Here is a 19,027-nt window from a genome sequence, read left to right as displayed (position 1 = left end):
GGTGGTGCCATGACTCCACTTTCGCCAGGCTCCGTGATGTCACTTCTGCCGTCTTCATGGATGACTCCGATCCTGCCCAGCCCCGTGACGTCAATTCCGCCTTCTTCCACGACCTCGGCAGCGATGACCACATGGTTAACATGGAGGTCACCACCATGCCCATCGGACCTCCTCTCCACCAGCGACAAAGACGACAATGACGCTCCACTCCTGGCTTTAGTCACGCTGAACCAGGGCAACCCTCACCCAATCACCCATGATGGAGATAGAGGTAAATGGGCGCAAAACTAACTGCCTCTTCAACAGTGGCAGTACCAAGAGCTTCAACCACCCAGATGTTGCCTGCAGACTCTCTCTCCCTGTCTGGCCGATGAATGGCTCAATCTCAATGGCGGCTAAGGACCACCGCATTAAAATCAGTGGGTACTGTATCGCATCTCTAACGGTGGGGGGGTGAAAACTATTGCAACTTTTCACTGTTGGTCATGCCCCAGCTCTGCGCGCCGATCCTCCTTGGCCTTGACTTCCAGGGTCAGTTCAGGAGTGTGACGATGGCATTTGGAGGTTCACAATCACCACTCACTGTGTACAATCCGCAACTCACTGATCCCCCCCCCTCACAACCCCCAATACCAGCCTGCGGCCTCTCCACCCTTCAGATATCCCCTCCATCATTATTTGCTAACCTAACCCCGGACTGCAGACCCATAGCCACCAAAAGCAGGCACTACAGCACCAAGGATATGGCGTTCATCTGGGCCGAGATCCGGCGACTCCTATCAGAGGAGATCATCGCCCCCAGCTCCAGTCCCTGGAGAGCCCAAGTATTGGTGGTCAAGGGTGGGAGCAAGCCCCATATGGTAATAGACTATAGCCAAACAATCAACCGCTTCACACAGCTAGACGCATTCCATCTCCCCCGGATAGCTGACATGGTCAATAAGATCGCCCAATAAAGGGTGTTCTCAACCATTAACCTCAAGCTGGTATGCCACTAGCTCCCCCTCCGCCGGGGAGACCGCATATATTTGGGCTTTGAGGTGGACAGCAGGCTTTCCACTTCCTCAGGGTCCCCTTTGGTGTCACAAACGGTGTCTCTCTTTTTCAAAGGGTGATGGATCGGATAATGGACAAGCATAATTTGGCAGCAACCTTCCCCTACTTAGACAATGTCACCATCTGAGGCCATAACCAGCAGGACCATGACGCAAACCTCGCTAAATTCTTGCATACAGAAAAGTCCCTCAACTTGGCCTATAATAAGGACAAGTGTGTGCTTAGCATGAATCGCTTGGCCCTACTTGGAAACGTTGTGGCACATGGTGTCATTGGCCCAGACCCCATCCACATGTGACCCCTTATAAAACTCCCCGTCCCAAACACCCTGAAGGCGCTGAAGAAGTACCTAGGCTCTTTTCATACTTTGCACAATGGGTGTCCAATTATGCTGATAAAGCCCACCCCCTGGCAAAGTCCAAAATGACCTCTGCCACCCTGGAGTTATAAGATTGTTCCACTTCATTAAGATTCGGAACCTTCCATACTCTATTGAGGATGTCAGGTCCATGACCAGACTTTTCTGGGTCTGTGCCGAATGTAAGCCGCAGTTCTTCCAACTGAAAAGCACACTTCATCAAGGCCACACACCCCTTCAAATGACTTAGAGTCGATTTCAAGGGGCCCCTACCCTCATCCAACAAGAATATCTATTTCCTCAACATCATAAATGAGTACTCCAGGTTCCCTTTTGCCATCCCCTGCCTGGATATGACCTCAGCGATGATAGGCTCTATCAATAACCACTAAGTCAAGAGCAGGGGAATGATAGGCTTTAATAAATACAAGACTTTGGCTGGCCCGGATCCAGGTACAAGAATGGAGGTCATAAGGGGAGGAGACTTAGGAGATGAGTCACTTGTGAGCGGGCCAGCCACATACATACAACAGCACACAGGTAGGGAATATTGTACAAGGAGAAAATATATCACGACATTGTGTGTTTAGCCTCTTAAATGTGCTGTAGTCCTCAGGGGGGCTGTGTGGCCCCTGTTGAGAACAGTTGATTTAGATTAAACCTTACCAATGTTTCTGCACGGTTAGCGTAGTAGTTAGGACAGTGGCTGTTACATTCCAGTGATTGGGACCAGGGTTTTAATCCCATGCTGTCTGTCAAGAGTTTCTCCCCTTGTCTGTCTGGATTTTACCTGGGTGCTCGGGTTTCCTCCCACTGTTTGAAACATACTGGGGGTTGTAGGTTAAGTGGGTGGCACAGCCTGTTACTGTGCTGGATATCTAAATTTAAAAATTTTAAATTGTTTACTTATGTCTTGATAACTTCTTTTGCTCAAATTCAGAATCCCAGTTTCTGATTCTACTACTTGAGTCTCCATTTAAATGAAGAATTCTATCATGTTTTGGCCACTAATTGAATAACCATGTGAGAACCTGTATGCCAGTTTAATTTGTTAAAATAGAGAAGAGGCTTTAATTCTCTACCCCTTTCCTGCATTGTTACATGAGGCACAAAACAACCTTGAAGAAAACTGCCCATCTTCCATTTGGACACTTTGCAACCTATTGGATTTGATATTAAATGTTCCAACTCAAGATAACCTGCTGTTTTGAATTTATCATCTGACAGTACATAAACAACCAGACAAATCAGAGTAACTTCAGATGACAGGAGCTCACATAATAATCACATTTCCATAAAGATACAATTTAAAATAAATACATGGAATTATTTATTTGGTTCCATGATACTGTTCATCAATCTCTCAGCCTGCAGGAAGAAACTATTTCTCAGTCCGGTAGACCAGATTTTGATGCTCCTGTACCTCCTCCCTGATGGTAGCAGGTCAAAGATACTGTGTGCTCCATGAAAATGTCCTCAATAATTCTTTTAGCCTTATTTGAGCAATGCTCCTGGTGAATGTCATCAATAGAGAAAAGGGAGGCCTCAGTGATTTTCTTGCCCATTTTGATGATTCTTTGTAGTGAGTTCTGGTCTGACACTTAGCAGCTACCATCCCACACAATATTGCAGCCAGTCAGGGCACTCTCAAATGTGCTCCTGTAAAATATTGTCAAAATAGGCGCTCCTCAACCTCCTGAGAAAATGCAGGTGCCCCTGTTGAGATGTTGTGGGTCCAGGAAAGGTCTGTATCAGAATTGGCTAATTATGCCAGTCATCTACTTGTCATCAGCTCAGACTTTCTCTCCTTTGATACAGCTGATCTTCCTCTGAATACAAAGTATATTCAGCCTCCAAATTTTCCATGAACTGATTTGACCTAGTCTCATGGTATTGCAGATATTCCATTTGCCCCATCTCCTTCCACCTCTCGACAACTTAAAATTATATTCTTTCTTTTCTATTTTTTGATTAAATGTCTTGCACCTGAAAAACTTCCACTCTCTGTCCACAGATGTTTCTCACATTCAGTTTTATTTCAGATTTGAGCCAGTTATTTTCTCAAATTTTCTTCTCTTGATAGTTCCTCAATATATTGCTCAATAAAGCCTCTTCTATATTGGTGATTTTCCCTTGTAACTCCTGCAACCGTGCCTGCCTGTCCCGCATTGGACTTGTCAGTCACCAATGAGCCTGCAGCAGATGTGGACATACCCCTCCATAAATATTCATCCGCGAAGCCAAGCCAAAGATATTGGTGATAACCAATGAAGTCTTGGGGACCATTTCGCAGAGCATTCTGTCCACCATGGCTATTCTGATACCCTGGTTACATGCCATTTTAACTCCTCTTTCCACACTGACCTGTCTGTCCTGGGCCTTCTCCAATCCCAGAACAAAACCCAATGCAAACTTGGAGGAACAATAACTCACATGCAGTCCAATGTTATGAACATAGAATTCTCAAATTTCACGTACAGTAAAACCCCTGGTATCTGGCATCTCCACCCCATTTCCGCTTCCCCTTTAGTTCCATTTGGTTTCTCTTCACGGCACCATTCTCATTTTCTCTGCCTACATTACCCAATACTGGCAGCCTTTGTCTTCTAATCACCCAGCTTCCTCCACCGGGCTCATTTGTTTATCTTGCCTCTCACTACCTTTGCCATCTGTCCATCTTATTTCATCTCCTTCTGGTTGGCCAATCCCATGTGGCCAATCCCATGTGACCAATCCCATGTGGCCAATCCCATGTGGCCAATCCCATGTGGCGCCCTGCCTCATCCCCCTCACCCTGTCTGCTTTATACTACTCCTGTGCACATTCCTCAGCCCTGATGAAAAGCTCAAAACTTCAACCATTCTTTTTCTCCCACAGCAAATTGTGCTTGCTTTCCTCTAGGATAGAGTTGCACCTTAATGAAGTTAGAAAGAGGATAATGCAGCCTAACATGTGGCTAAAGAGATGGTCCAGGAGGGAGGGGTTCAGATTTCTGGATCACTGGACTCTTTTCCAGGTAAGGTGGGACCTGTATCGGTGGGCCAGTTTGCATTTAAACTGGGAGGGGACTAATATTCTTGGGGTAAGGTTTGCTAGTGCTGCTCCAAAAGGTTTAAACTAGATTTGCAAGGGGATGGGATCCAGAGTGCTAGAGTTGATAGTGGAGGAAAAAGATTATGTTAAAACTATATATAAAGGCAGTAATCAAATGTTTGTGTGTGGTGGAAATAATGTTTTCAGGTGCACTGATTTCAATCCAAGGAGTATTGTAGAAAAGGCAGACAAGCTTATAGCATGGGTTGGCACATGAAATTATGACATTGTGGCCATGATCGCAGGAGGGACAGGACTGGCAGCTCAATGTTCAGGGAGTCCATTGTTTCAGACGCGATAAAGTGGGAGGGATGAAAGTAGGAGGACTGACATTGCTCGTAAGGGAAAATATCACATCTGTGTTGACAGGATGGACTCAGGTTAACTGAGGAATGGGAAAGGTATGACCATATGAATGAGGACATATAGATCATCCAATAGTCAGCAAAAATTGGAGAAGCAAATCTGCAGTGAGATAGCACACAGATACAGGAAACATAAAGTGATTTTAACTTTCTGCACATTGACAGGGACTCCCATACTGTATAAGGGCTGGATGGGTTCATTTGTCAAATGTGTTCTGCAAAGTTTTTTGAATCAAGATATCGAGGCACCAACTAGAGAGTGCCACACTGGATATCCTATTAGGGAACGAGGCAGGACAGGTGACAAAGGTATGCATAGGAGAACACTTTGGGTCCAGTGATCATAATGCCATTAGTTTTGTTAATTATGAATAAGGTAGGTCTGGTCCTCAAGCTGAGATTCTAAATTGGAGAAAGGCCAATTTTGAGGAAAGAAAGGATCTAGAAAGAATGGATTGCCTTAGGTTGTTTTCTGGCAAGGATTTGTAAGGTAAGTGGGAGACCCTCAAAGGTGAAATTTTGAGAGAACAGAATTTGTATGTGCCTCTAAGGATTAAAGGCCAAGTTAACAGGCATAGCGTTTTTCTAGCAGGTGTAGGCAACAAGGATCAAATGAGGAGTATAAAAATGCAGGAAAAAAATGGAGAGGGCTAAAAGAATAAATGAATTGCTTTAGCAGACAAGATGAGGGGAATTCCTAAGGGCTTCTATAGATATATTAAGAGCAAAAGGATAATAAGGGACAAAATTGATCCTCTTGAAGATCAGAGTGGTCAGCTATGTATAAAGTCAGAAGAGATGGTGGAGATCTTAAATGGGTCTTTTGCACCTGTATTTACTCAGGTAATGAGGCAAACAAGCAGTGAGGCCATGGAACCTATACAGTTTAAAGAGGAGGAGGAGGAGGAGAGAGGGAATGGCTATGCTGAGGACCTAGACAGACGTAGGTTGGAAGAGCTCTCCGAGAAGATAGATTAAAAGATGATTTAAAGTGATCAAAATAAAAAATTTTTGAAGGATAAAAGATTGATGGGTAAGAAGAACAAGACCCAGAAAAATAAAACTGAAGAAGCTCAAAAGTTGCCAAGATCATCGACAGAAAATCCACAAGGGAGCGGTGAACAAGGTGCAGCCATGATGTCGGCACAAACCCAAGGAAGTGGGTTATCGACACAGGACTTCCAAAAATTGATAGAATCTATAGATGTTCTAGTGAATGATTCTCCAAGGTGGAAAATGTGCTAAGAGAGATGGCAAAAAAATAACAGTGATAGGGCAATGGCAATTAAAGACCTGAATACTCAGGTAAGCCAGGTTGTAAACAACCTGATAACGATTTAAGAATAATTAAAAACCCTGGAGGAAAATACAAACAAGTGGAAACAACTGCTGCCAAACAAAACTGACCACATGGAAAATTTCAGCAGAAATATTGTCCAAATCATCAGGCTGAGAGAAGGACTGACTGAATTTCTTTGAAGAGTGGATCACACAAGTGCAGGAAATGGGAAAATTTAAGGAAAAATATTGAGAGAGCACATAGGATCCTTAGCCCCAGGAGAGTGGAGGACTAAAGACCACAACCAGTCCTGGTAAGATTTTTGAGTTACTGGGATCGGGAGGCAACATTGAGAGCAGCAATGGACTATGTCAGGGAAAATGATGGCTCTGTCGAGAAGGAAGAAGGAAAGGTACTATTCTTTCAGGACTGAAATGCTAATTTGGTAAAACAAAGAAAATAACTTGACAATGCTAAAATACAATGAAGAACATGGAATATAAAATATGCAATGCTGTATCCAGCGACGCTCAGGATCGATGTCACAGAGGAACCCCAAAGATTTTATAAAACAGTAAAGGAAGTAGAGAAATTTCAACAAGAACTGAAAAGGAGACCCAAAAATAGATGCCAGAAGGAAGAAAAAGAAAGAACAAGAACAAAGACAAAATGAACTGTAAATGTGAAAAATCGGTTAAAAAAGTAAAACGATAGTTATATTTTTGAACTGTCCATTATAAATTATTTAAGGTAATATTGAAAAGTATACAGAGAGCCCTACAGAGAGAAAATATTTAGTAAAATAGTAGCAGGGTAGATACTCCAACTTAAGGGAATTAATGGCGCCGGAGAGGGAGAATTTTTTCAAAGTGGCGTGGAAGCTAAGGGGAGGGTTTTTCCTCGGACAGTACCATGGGCTTTTTTTGCTAATTTCCTGGATCTCTTGATTACATCATCATCAGAGCAGGGGCAATAAAAGGGGACAATCACTTCACTGTATAAATAAGCAAAAGGGTCTAATGAATATGTACAAATGTAAATATGAATAGAATGTTAAAATGTATCAGTTATAATATTAATGGGATAAATGGGTATATAAAGAGAAAAAGAGTTTTGGCATACTTAAAAAAATTAAAGGCAGATATAGTTTTTCTACAATAAACACACCTTACAAATTTGAAAAGGGACTAGGTGGGACAAGTCATGTCCTCCTCTTTTAACACTAAAGTGAGAAATAAATAAAAAATTACTTGTGTTGGTTGAAGGCAGACCCATTGACTCAACGGGAAGGTTTGTTATGGCACAGTGTCAGATATATGTAGAACCTGGGATGCTCACGAATATTTATACTCCAAATTTTGATGATGAATCCTTTATACAAAATGTCTTCTTAAAAACAGTAGAGGACAGACAAATTTACTGATTGGAGAAGATTTTAATTTTTGCTTGGATCCTGTCCTTGATAAATCAGAAAGGAACCTGACAAAGGCAAAAGCTGTGAAAGCTATTCTATCTTTCATGAAAGATTTAAACCTGATAGATGTATGGGAAACGTTACACCCCCCCCCCCCCCCCACCCCAGGCAAGCGATTATTCATTTGACTCAAAGGTTCAAGAATAGACTTGCTCTTAATGTCTGCATAATTGAAAAACAGAGTGGTTGAAACAGAATATCAAGCCAGACTACTTTCTGACCACGTGCCTCTGACTTTAACGATAACACTGTCTGAGAAGCAAGAGAATGTATATAGATGATGTCTTAATTCTGCACCATTGAGAAGGACAGATTTCTTTAATATTATCAGGGAACAAATAAAATTGTTTTGTGAAACAAATAGGCCCTCTATTAATGATAGTTTTCTAATATAGGATACATTAAAAGATTACTTGAGGGGACAGATAATTTCATATATGAAAAAAATAAAGGAGGTCAATGGCCTGGATAAAGAAATAACAGATTTGAAAAAGAATGCCAGAGAATGAGTTCGAAAGAAAAATACAAAACATTGGTAATTAAAAAACTGAAATATACTTTACAAACATATAGAACAGAAAAAATAACTTTTTAAAAGTCAAAACAGAAGTATTATGAATTGGGAGATAGTGCGCGTAAAGTTTTATCGTGGTAATTAAAGGCAGAGGAGACATCAAGGATGCTAAATGCAATTCAACAGCCTGACAAATTAACATATAATCAGAAGGAAATCAATGATACTGTTAAACAATACGATACAAAACTGTCTGAATCAGACTTGACAGGGTTTTCTACTGAAATAGATGAATTTCTCTCAGTGATTGAATTACCAATTACTGATAGAGATCAGATGGAATTAGATGCCCCCTTCACCAGAGATCAAAAAAACCTTGAATGCATTACAGGCACATGTCACCAGGAGAGGATGGTTTCCCACCTGAGTTTTACAGACAATTTAAAGCTCTTTTGATGCCTCTCATTATGGAGGCATTGGATCGGGCTGTCGAAACTAAGACTCTTCCTGAATCCTCCTCAACAGCTATTATTACGGTACTACCAAAAAAAAAGACCCACTAAAACCATCTTCATACAGACCTATCTCCTTGTTAAATGCACATTACACAATTTTGGCAAAAGCGCTAGCCAATAGACTCTGGGAATATCTACCTAAACTGATAAATTCAGATCAGGTAGGCTTTGTTAAAAGAAAACACTCTGCATATAATTTGAGCAGACAATTTAATATAATTCATTTGGCTAAGTCTAAAGAAAATCCAAGTATAATTCTACCATTAGATGCAGAAAAGGCATTCGATCGACTAGAGCGACCATTCTTATTCAAAGTACGAAAAAAGTTTGGAATGGGCTGAACATTTATTGATTTGATAAAAACTCTTTATCACAAGCCAAAATTATAACCAATGGCCAAATATCATTGACTTTTCCTTTGAGGAGATCCAATAGACAGGGGTGCCCACTGTCAAAGAGGCATGTTGAACCATTAGCAGAAATTATAAGGAGATATCCAGATATAAAGGGATTCAGAATTGGCCAGGACGAGCAAAAAAATCAATTTATCTGCAGATGATGTGCTGCTATACTTATCGGATCCATCTAAATCATTGACCAAATTATAGAACACACTGGAAAAATATGGGAAAGTTTCAGGTTATAAAATTAATTTTGAAAAAAGTGAAATTATGCCATTAACTAATTTTGATAATGAAAGATCTTGAAAAGAAAACAAGTTTAATGGATGGAATCAAATATTTAAAAACAATGTTAGATAATAATCTACAAAATTTATATAAACTTAACTATTTCCCCTTGCTTGGAAAGATGGAGGAGGATTTACAAAGATGGAGAGACCTGCCTATTACCTTAATTGGAAAGGTTAATTGTCTGAAAATGAAAGTGATGCCGACACTGCAGTACTTCTTTCAATCTTTGTCGATTTCTTTGACTAAGAACTTTTTTCAGAAACTTAATGGTTATACAAGACAATTTCTTTGGAATAATAAAATGTCTAGAATCGCAATGGAAAAACTGATGTGGGAATATAGTTTGGGAGGATTAAGATTACTGGATTAAAAAAAATATTTCACAGCCCAGATGAGGTTCCTCTCATCCTTTTTCGAAGAATAGAACTCTCCCTCATGGATCCAAATGGGACTACATACAATAAGAGAGAGAGTGCAGCGAAAGATTTCATTTATAAATGGTATGCCAAATTAATAAAAACCCACATAACCCCATTTTATATATGCTTAAAATTTGGTATGAGATTAATGAGAATATTGGAAAAACGTGAGGATTTCACTAAAAGCACCATTGTGCCAGAACGAACTATTGCCTATGAATTCGGGCAATAGAATTTTAAATATTTGGCATGAGAAAGGAATATTGGAGATGATTGCTATGAAGAAGGGCTACTCATGTCATTTGAACAACTAAAACATAAATATAATCTGTCAAATGGAGCCTTCTACTGATTTCTTCAGTTGAAGTCCTTCTTGCAATATAGATGGGGTCCCACAATGGTCCTGCCCTCAAGTAATGAAATAGAGGGGATGCTTTGACTGGGAAATAACTAAGATGTATTCCAAGGTGAAAGAATTAATCCAGGCCAACAAAGGTCGAGCGAGAGGTTGGAGTCGGATCTAGGTGTTACAATTCCAAAGGAATGCTGGTCTGACTGGTGTTTGAACAGTATGACATCAACAATTAATATAAGAAATGGATCGGTTCAATACAATTTTTTATATCAATTATATGTTGCACCACAAAAAATGACATAAATCAAAATCTGAAAGATGTGAAAATGTTCTTTGGGTGTGCCATTGAAATTGGAACCTTTTCATTCTACATAGTTGAGTGTGAAGGTAAGATCATTCTGGCATGATATTGATGAAACACAAAAAACAAGGGTGTCCTTCACATGAGACCCAGAGCTATACCTTCTGGGCATCCTCACGGATGTGAGCAACAAATTGACAACATTTCAAATCTGTTTTGTTAATATACCCCTGGCTGTGGCCAAGAAGTGTATAGCAATTGCATGGAAGTCCAACTCTCCCTAACTTATTGCTCGATGGTTTGGAGAGATGAGTAGTTGTATAACCATAGAAAAAAAAATATGACTTTCAATAAGATATGGAAACCATACTTAGATCATGGAGGGGTGCAATTGTAAACCTGACCCTTCAATGGATGTAAAGATGTGATATCCTAGAAAAAAGAATTATGAAAGAAATGATGGTACGCAAAGTTATATTCTTATATTGGTGGGTGGGGGAGGGAAAAAGGGGTTAAATTAGTCTTTTTATTTTATTTGTAAACCATATAACCATATAACCACTTACAGCACAGAACAGGCCAGTTCGGCCCTACTAGTCCATGCCGTAACAAATCCCCACCCTCCTAGTCCCACTGACCAGCACCCGGTCCATACCCCTCCAGTCCTCTCCTATCCATGTAACTATCCAGTCTTTCCTTAAATGTAACCAATGATCCCGCCTCGACCACGTCTGTCAGAAGCTCATTCCACAACCTACCACCCTTTGCATAAAGAAATTTCCCCTCATGTTCCCCTTATAATTTCCCCCCTTCAATCTTAAACCATGTCCTCTAGTTTGAATCTCCCCCACTCTTAATTGAAAAAGCCTATCCATGTTTACTCTGTCTGTCCCTTTTAAAATCTTAAACACCTCTATCAAGTCCCCTCTCAATCTTCTACGCTCCAGAGAAAAAAGCCCCAGTCTGTACAACCTTTCCCTGTAACTCAAACCTTGAAATCCTGTCAACATTCTCATGAACCTTCTCTGCACTCTCTCTATTTTGCTTATATCTTTCCTAGAATTTGGTGACCAAAACTGTACACAGTACTCCAAATTTGGCCTCACCAATGCCTTGTACAATTTCATCATAACCTCCCTACTCTTGAATTCAATACTCCGATTTATGAAGGCCAACATTCCAAATGCCTTCTTCACCACACCATCTACCTGAGTATCAGCCTTGAGGGTACTATTTACCACAACTCCTAAATCCCTTTGTTGCTCTGCACATCTCAATAGCCTACCATTTAATGCATATGACCTATTTAGATTTGCCTTTCCAAAATGTAATGCCTCACACTTATCTGTATTAAATTCCATCAGCCATTTCTCAACCCACATCTCCAGCCTTCCTAAATCACCTTATAATCTACAGTAATCTTCCTCACTGTCCACAACACCACCAATCTTTGTATAATCCGCAAACTTGCTTATCCAATTCTCCACCCCTACTTACAGATTGTCAATATATATAACAAACAATAGTGCACTGAGGACCGATCCCTGAGGAACTCCACTAGTCACTGGCCTCCAATTGGACAAACAATTTTCTACCACTACTCTCTGATATCTCTCATCCAACCATTGCTGAATCCATTTCACTACCTCCTCATTTATACCTAATTCCTTCACCTTTTTTCATAACCTCCTGTGGGGAATTTTGTCAAAAACTTTACTAAAGTCTAAATAGACAACATCCACAGCTTTCCCCTCATCAACCTTTTTTGTAACCCCCTCGAAAAACTCAATCAGGTTTGTCAAGCATTAAACATTTAATATGTATTTGAAATGTATAAAAGTTTAAAGAGTATATGAAAATATTTATGGAAAAATGAAAAAATGTTTAAAAAAAGTGATAACTGTCTTAAAGCATATAAGGTGGATAAATCCCCATGGCCTGACAAGATATTCCCTTAGGCCTTGACAGAGGCTAGTGTATAACTTGCAATGGCCCTGACAGAAATATTTAAAATGAGGTGCCAGAGAATAGCTCATGTTATTCCTGACATCAACAGAAGATTTAAAGGAATTCTAAGAGATTGGATAAACAAGTATTTGAATAGTGAGGGACTGATTAGGGATATTCAACATGGCTTTTTGCATGGTAGGTCAACTTTAACAAATTTTTGAGGTTACCAAGAAAGTTAATGAAGGAAAGGCTGTGGATGTGGGATGTTAGGCAGGAAGGTTCAGTTGCTTAGTATTCATGGTGAGCTCGTCAACTGGATTCAACATTTGCTTCATGAGAGAAGCCAGAAAGTGGCAGTGGATGATTGCTTCTCTCACTGTGATGAATGGTGTGCCTCCAGAATTGATGCTGGGTCCCTTGTTGTTTGCATCTGTGTTAATGATCGAGATCAGCCATTCTCAAGCTTTTTTTTGGCTCTGCATCCTTGAGGACTCTGGTCAAAGTTTATGGGCCCCCTTCCCTGTGAAGCAGTCAAGTTTTGATTTCTTTCATGCTTCTCTGCTACTGACTATATAAAAAAAAATTATTACAAAGGTGAAAACAAGGCTTTTACTTAAATGTGTTGTGGCCCCCTGATGAGAATGGCTCATTTAGATGATGATGTGATAAATTGGATCAGTCAGTTTGCAGGCGACACAAAGATTGGAGGTGTAGTGGACAACGTAGAAGGCTTTCAAAGCTTGCAGAAATCTGGACCAGCTAAAAAAATGTGCTGCAAAATGGCAAATTTATTTTAATGGAGACTAGTGTGATCTGTTGCATTTTGGAAGGGCAGACACAACAAATGGTACATCGTGGAGGACTATTGTAAAACAGAGGAATCTGGGAAAACAGATTTCCCTGAAAGTGGGGTCACAGGAAGATAAGAGAGCTTCTGGCACACTGGTCTTCATAAAGCGAACTATTGAGTAATGGAGTTGAAACGTTATGGTAAAGTTGTACAAATTTAGCTATTGTGTGCAGTTTTTGTCACCCACCTATAAAGAAAAGTAACAATAAGATGGAAAGAGGGCAGATATAATTGAGTTGGATAATGTTGCCAGGGGAGCTTCTTCACATTAGTGTGGAACAAGCTGCCAGCTGAAGTAGTGAATGTGGGATCAATTTTAATATTTATGAAAAGTTTGGGCAGGTGCAAAGATGGGAGGGCGATGGAATGGGTGCAGGTCAGTGGGATGGGGCAGTATGACAGTTTGGCACAGACGAGAAGGGCCTCTTTTTGTGCTGTAACGAATATTTGGGCTGAAGGCACATTGAGCCTTTTTATGAAAAGCACGATTAAGACTTTTAATTTTTTGAATTTGCGATATGACGCTATTTTCCTTAGTTCTCCTCCTTCACCTCAGTCAATGTTGCCCAAGAAGGGTGAAGGTGGGACTCGTGAACCACTCATGTGGAAAATAGTTTGATCAACTGGACAGGTGAATTGGTGAGGGCTGGAGGCCTACCTGCCTGTTGTGACCCCCCCCCCACCTGCCTGTTGTGACCCCCCCCACCTGCCTGTTGTGACCCCCCCCCCCCAATGACCTTGTCGCGACACCGTGATCCGTGGTGAACAAGCCGAGCTGCCCAGGCTGCAAACGGCCAATCGACCTTCCCAGACGATACTTTTCCGACAAAGTCCGAGGGTGCCGATGACAAAAACGAACGGAAGCTTCTCCCCGCCACCGCCGCCCCCGATTAGGGAAACTTCCTTCCCGCCGCCCGGTCCGCGCTGAGGCGAGCGACGACCCACCCGCGCGAAACGAGGCGGCCGGGGCGCGCAGGCGCGAACGGAGGCGACCGGGGCGCGCAGGCGCGAAAGGAGGCGGCCGGGGCGCGCAGGCGCGAACGGAGGCGGCCGGGGCGCGCAGGCGCGAACGGAGGCGGCCGGGGCGCGCAGGCGCGAAAGGAGGCGGCTGCGCGCGCAGGCGGATGGCGTCCTTGTGAGGGAGGCCGGAGGTGAGGTGACGGGTGGCCGAAGTGGCCCCTCAGGACAGTCCCACGGCGGGACGGCCACGGTAAGGACCCGACCCCCCCCCCCAACTCCAACCCCAACCCCCAAATGCTCTGAGCCTGTTGATTTTGGCCCTGTTTCTGATTGAGATACAACGAGGAAAAAGGCCACAGTCTTCTGTAATTGTGTCTTGTCTTCATGGAAACGGGTCCGTTTTCGAGGCCACTGAGTTTCGGCCTGTCGCGGATGTGCGGACAGCCCCGGCCACTGCAGCACTCCTCCTCGGATCATTCACCATCAGAATGGTGGACAGGGAGGGAATTAAAGCAGGATGACAACTGAAAACCCGATGTCTTCTTGTTTTAAAGGACGAGGCGCTTTTCATTGTATTGTCATATTTGGATTGTCTTATTGATCTGTTTATGTTTGATGTGAAGCTTTGAGTTCCTGGTTTAATGTGCAATGCGGGAGTTAAAAACTTAAATTACTCATCATGGTTTTGGCAGTGGATTTTGATTTGTTACTACAGGTATTTGAATGACTGATATTTTCGTGTAAATTAGTCGTTTTTGTTGAAACGTCGAATAATTAGACGTTAATTAGAGTAAATCTTCAGCCTTCCACTTTAGAATGCCAGAAATCCTCATTCAAAGCTTTTCTTTACAGACACAGGCAGAACAAAATATACATGAGGTGACTCCCCTTCCCCTCCACCAAATGAGGTGCAACCCTTGCTCTTCCACTTTCTCCCCTGCCAGCATTCAGGAACTTAAACGACCCATCCAGGTGAAACAAAGATATTTATGTACTTGATCTGCTGGACTTTGTGGCCTCCAGAACATCAGTGAAACCAGACTCAGCACCATTTCATTGAGCCCCTGCACTCTGTTTACATGACCTGCCATTTCAATTCCTTACTGTTCTCACATTGACCTTCACCACTGCCAAAGTGAGGAATGACACCTCAAATTCTGCAGAGATTCTTGATAAAGGGTCCAGGACTGAAATGTTTTTAAAAAAATATTCAATTTTTCATTTTCCAGAAATATATTCATACAATCTTTAAACATATTAAATGTTTACAAAATAAAATCTCCCCTTCTCTCCCCCTCCCATAAATACAAAATATATCCACTCACCGTCAGAGCTCTTTCTCCCCAACCACCCCCCCCCCCACCCCATGATCCTTTTTCTGGGATATCACTTTTTTTTTGCCTTAAAGAAACACATTTTAATTGGACCCCTATATAATCTGAGTATGGTTGCCATATCTTTACCAATGTATTGCATTTATTTTTAAGTTATAAGTAATTTTCACCATGGGTATACAACTTCACAACTCCCCGGCCCATTGAACAATAAGTAGGGGAGAGTCAGACTTCCAAGTGATTGCTATACGCTTCTTGGCCACAGCCAGGGCTACTTTAACAAAATAAATTTTAAATTTAGTCAGTTTATTGCTCACTTCCATAAAGTTGCCCAGAAGGTTTAGCTCTGGGTCACATATGAAGGTAACTTTTGTTATTCTTATTCAGAGTTTCAGCAATATCATGCCAGAATGATTTTACTATCATACACAACCACGTAGAATATAAAGAGGTTCCAATTTCAATGCCACACCTGAAGCACATTTCAGATTTTGATTTGTGTAGTTTTTGTGGCGCAAGATCTAGTTGATGTGGGAAATTATATTGAATCATTTCATATCTCGCATTTATTGATGATGTCATGCTATCCAAACACCAATCAGACCAGCATTCCTCTGGTATTATAACACCCAGATCTGACTTCCACCTCTCCTCAATCTTTGTAGGCCTGGCTTAGCATTTTGGCTTTGGAGAACAGAATACATCCTAGTTATGAATTTAGGTGCATTTCCCAGTAAAAGCTTCCCCTCCACTTCATTACTTGATGGAGGGACCCAGAACTGAAATGTTGGATGAGAAATGGAAACATGGATGTTGCCTGACCTGTTGAGTTCCTCCACCATTTCTTTGCTTAACTTCTCATTTTCCTGGGTGATCTGCAGCACTGTGATGTAAAAGTTGAATTATCCAATTTCAGGTAGTAACTTCAGTGGAGACACCTGTGTTCTCCCTTCTCCCTACTATATTTGTCCCCTTTCCCACTCCACCCACAACCTGTTTTCATTCTACTCCCCTTCCAGAACCATTGTTTTTTTTACCTGCGTCACTAACAGGATTTCAAAGATTCCAACATCCTCTTATTGTCACATTTGTTATATACGTGAGATACTTCAACTTTTGTCTCCCGTAAGGTTAAGTCATTGTGAGATTTGTCTAGCACCTCTAACAATAAGAGGAAGAAAAGCAAAAGAGAGTTCCTTTAGATACACTGAGGATTTGCCTCCAGTGCTCCTGCAGCCTCTGCAGCACACAGACTCCAGAAGAAACCATCGGCAACCTGAACTCCAGATTCTGGAAGCCTTCAGTGCCCGAGATGCTTCAATGAGCCCTTTTGGCCCTCAGCACCCTCTGGAATCCTGGTTCTGATATTTGATTGCCATGAGGAAGTCTCACAGCTCACAGCCTGTGTGGATCCATTGACCGTGAATTGTCAGAAGCCCACACTGTTCGACTCCTTTGAATGCAAGTCGCTAACTGCCTGCAGTTTGTGTGAGTCCTTCAGCTGCTGTTCCCCTCACTGGTCCATTGCTAAGATCACTGTCCTGTAGGGTCATCTCTTTTGCTTCTCCTTCTCAACAGAGGATACTTTCAGCAGGGGATACTCTCCCAGTTTCGAGTGCCCTTCACTGGTTCACTGCTCTCCTGGAGTATGCGCACATTAGAGTATGCCACAGGCAATCCATGTCACAAGCCTACACAGGCAAGGCCCCATGATGAGCTCGCTGACTTTATCGACTTTGTTGCCAACATACACCCCAACCTCAAATTCACTTGGTCCATCTCTAGCAGCACTCTCCTTTTTCCATATTTCTCTGTCTCCATCTTGGGAGATAAATTCTCGATAGATATTTTCAATAAATCCACAGTTACTTCGACTATACCTCCACACCCAGTCCCCTGTCAGGATTCCATTCTTTTCTCTCAATTTCCCCATCTCTCTTGCATCTGCTTCCAGGATGAGATCCTCCATGCCAGATCCTGAGAGATGTCTTTTTTCTTCAAACAACATGTTTTACCCTCTACAACCATTAACTCAGCCCTCACCTGCATATCCACCAATACCCACACATCTTCCCTGGCCCCCTCTTCCCCCAGATGCAACAAGGATAGGATTCCCCTTGTCCTCAACTACCACCACACCAGCCTCCGCATCCAACATCCTCCATTATCTACTACATGATTCAACCTATTCCCCTCTCTACCAACTGCATGGCTGCTCCCTCCACGACTCCCTTGCCCTCTCTTCCCTTTGCACTAATTGTCTCCTTGGTACCTACCCTTGTGACCACAAGAGATGCTCCAATTGCCACCCAAATCTCCTCCCTTGCCACCATTCGGGACCCCAAATGGTCCTTCCAAGTGAAGAAACACTTCACTTGTGAATCTTCAGCGATCATCTACTGCATCTGCTACTCCCATTGTGGTCCCATCTACATCAGAGAGACTGGAAGCAGAACTGGAAAATTGCTTCGTTGAGCTTCTTGGCTCTGCTGCAATAGAATGGATCTCTCAGTGGCCACCCATTTCAATTTCCTGTCCCATTCCCTTCCTGACACGTCTGTCCTATGATCTCATACACTGCCAGACTGAGACCACCCTCAAATAGGAGGAACAAAACCTCATATTCCGTCTGGGCACCCTACAACCAGATGGCATCAACATCGACCTCTCCAGTTTCCATTTAGATATGCCCCAATGCCCCCTCCCTGTCCATTTTTCCCCGATATCTCCTTTCCCCTCTCTCCCTCTTCCACAACCAGTAACTTGGGTGCAAGGATGTCCAGAGCTCCAGTAGGTGTGCTGCAGGGAAGCAGGGAGCACTGGACGGAGCTTGCCTCAGGTGGATGGCTGGGCAAGTGTCCGCTTTTGGGGCATCCAGAACCCAAATTGGCAGGCGGTGGAGCCAAAAGTTGGGGGTGGGGGGGGGGGTCAACTTTTACCCTGGTCATACAAAAACACCTGATTTTTGGAACAAAATTGTTGGGGGGGGGGGTCAATTATTACATGGTATTGACAATTTCATGAATATATATATATATGGTAATCATTGGACAATCTGGATAATTACATTTTTGTTTTATTTCTCAATTGCAATGTAAAGGATGTCTTATAGAATAAAGTTTTGGTAATTTAATGATTTTTAAAATGTTGCATTTATTTATGCCTGTAGTAATAGTGTAACTGCTTATTTACCTTGCATTTTATGTTTATTTCCAACTTTGTTCATGTCAGGCCATGGTTATGTTGAAATTATTACTTCTGTAATTCAAATATCCACTGACAAAATAATCTTCTGAAATTCTGGAGGAACTCAGCCAGTCTTTTCAGTACCCATACATTGCTGATGTTTTGAGCTTGAACCTTCAAGGTTAAAGCAGGATGAGCCAGAAGCAGGAAATCTCAGAATTCAGACAGTGCTGCCTGGGGGAGGAATCCAGACCAACAAAAGGTGTTAGTGTTAGTTGGATATGTTAAGGGACAAGGTAAGAATTTATCAAGTTTGTGTGAAAGGA

The 19,027-nt window shown here is 42.1% G+C and overlaps 1 protein-coding gene across 4 annotated transcripts in view; it reads left to right on the top strand.

The window, feature by feature from the left end:
• The first annotated feature begins 14,253 nt into the window (after positions 1–14,253).
• Positions 14,254–19,027, top strand: part of LOC138745369 (OTU domain-containing protein 7A-like) — a 78,455-nt gene continuing 73,681 nt past the window's right edge. For all 4 annotated transcript variants that reach the window (XM_069902339.1, XM_069902341.1, XM_069902337.1 and 1 more), the window contains exon 1: positions 14,254–14,431. The gene's annotated coding sequence lies outside the window, so the exon portion shown is untranslated. The remainder of the gene's footprint in view (positions 14,432–19,027) is intronic.

Source organism: Narcine bancroftii, chromosome 11 (assembly GCF_036971445.1).
Source record: "Narcine bancroftii isolate sNarBan1 chromosome 11, sNarBan1.hap1, whole genome shotgun sequence".
In the NCBI taxonomy this organism is placed as follows: domain Eukaryota; kingdom Metazoa; phylum Chordata; class Chondrichthyes; order Torpediniformes; family Narcinidae; genus Narcine; species Narcine bancroftii.
The sequence above is the reverse complement of the archived record's forward strand: the minus strand, read 5'-3'. Positions and strand labels throughout refer to the sequence as shown.